The sequence below is a fragment of the Nematolebias whitei genome, chromosome 15 (genome assembly GCF_014905685.2).
Source record: "Nematolebias whitei isolate Nwh7 chromosome 15, NemWhi1, whole genome shotgun sequence".
NCBI lineage: Eukaryota > Metazoa > Chordata > Actinopteri > Cyprinodontiformes > Rivulidae > Nematolebias > Nematolebias whitei.
This window is the reverse complement of record NC_056512.1, coordinates 19,739,761-19,741,784: the sequence shown is the minus strand read 5'-3', so window position 1 is coordinate 19,741,784 and position 2,024 is coordinate 19,739,761.

Sequence of the window (2,024 nt, the reverse complement as noted above, 5' to 3'; positions counted from 1 at the left end):
AGATAGATAGATAGATAGATAGATAGATAGATAGATAGATAGATAGATAGATAGATAGATAGATAGATAGATAGATAGATAGATAGATAGATAGATAGATAGATAGATAGATAGATAGATAGCTTACTACTTCGTGGTTTTTCACTTATCATGGGGCTTCAGGGTACGGATCCCCTGCGATAAACGAGGGACCATCGTATTTCAAAATGGGACCTGCATTATTTAATCTGTGAGTCTTTTGGATGCATTATCCTGCACATCTGTCCACTCCCACAGACTGTCTTTGTGTGTGAGCTGTGTGAGAATCTCACAGTCATCTGACATGTGTTCGTAAAACAGGGACAAATGGTTGACCGTCCCTACCAGTCTCTGAACACCTTTCACATCAGTTGGTGCAGGCATCTCCGCGATGGCACGCACCTTTGAACACAGTTTTTGGGTCTGCTTTTAGTCTCTCTGCAGTGAATGTCCAATATAGGGCACACCCTGCCTCCAAAGATTCAGTCTACATTCATCTTGATATAGCTCTCTCTGAGTCTGCACCTTTCCAGGAAACGTCTCAGATTTTTGTCATGTTTGTTTTTTATTTTTATTGCATCTTCAGTTGTCTCACCTTCTCCAGTAATAAGGATGTCATCTGCGACTGGCAAGTTCTCTAGTGTTTGAGTCAACTTGCGCTGAATAACTTCTGATGCCAGGCTGATCCCCTTTGGCATTCTCAGACAGCAAAAACAACCAAACGGAGTTGCGAATGTCGTTAGGTAACTTGATTCCTCTCCAAGTTTCACATGACGATCTTCTATTTTTATAATCTAGCAAAGCATCATTTATTGTTGGAAGTGGGAAGTGGCTGTGCTTTAAAGCTTTATTGAGTGGTCTATGGTCAATACATATCGTGGGTCTGCCATTAGGTTTCTGCCCTGACACCATGCCACTGATCCATGTGGTACTGCAATCCACTGGTGCTATCATTTCTCTATCAGCAAGACTCATCAGTTCCTCTTTAAGAGCTTTCATCATTGCCACTGGGACATTACGCTTTGGGAGTTTTACAGGCCGCACTATTGTGTCACTTTCCAGTTTATATTCACCTTTCAAGCATCCGTCACCTGTGAACACATCCTGAAACTCAGTCTTAATTTCATCCAACAGCCATGTAGCTCTTTCTGATGGTGTTGTTGTCACAGTGCTGTCAAATGCATTAATGTTGTCATATTGGACTTGGATGAGTTTCATTGGTTCACTTGCTTTTCTTCCTTTTTGCAGGGGTTGTGCAGTCCTCACACAGAACAGGACAGGATTTGCAGATTGTTACCAAAATGGGAACCAAGGAAGTTAGTAATGTACTATGTTACAAAATAAATTTAAAAAACTGCAGTAGTATACTGCTAATGGTCCTTAATAGTCATCTGGACACATCTGCTTCCTCACCACCCCTCCTGATAGCCAGTGTGTGGCATCTTGCAAACAACTGCAGATTTTGATTTCTGAGGAGGTAAATTTCTCAGTTATTAACTTTTCAGAGCTCAATCAAAGTTTACTGGTAACAAGAGCAGGATAAAATGAGAAGTAGAACAAAACGTTGTGTTGTTTGGGTTTTTAGAGCATAACTGATAAAACAAAACAAAACAGGTTGTTTTAACTATCCAAAGCCATTTACATGAGACCTGAAGCTTCACAAAGACACAGGATGTGCCAGACAGAATTTATTTGTTTATTTATTTGTTTGTTTATTAACCTTTATTTATACAAGTGAGTCTCATTGAGTCATGAGGACACATTTTCAAGAGAGACCTGTTTTAGACTGACGACAACAATACACAATAAAAAGCAATTAAAATAACAATAGTGTTATAAAAACTCTGTTCTCAGTATGGTCCTGTTAGCAGTGAAGTTCTTTTTGCAGCATGGTTCTGTTAGCAGAATGATGATGATAATAACTCTACTTCCTCAGACGGCTGAGACGAGCTGGACTGAGAAGCTCAGTCCTCACCTCCTTCTACAGGTGTGCAGTGGAGAGCATC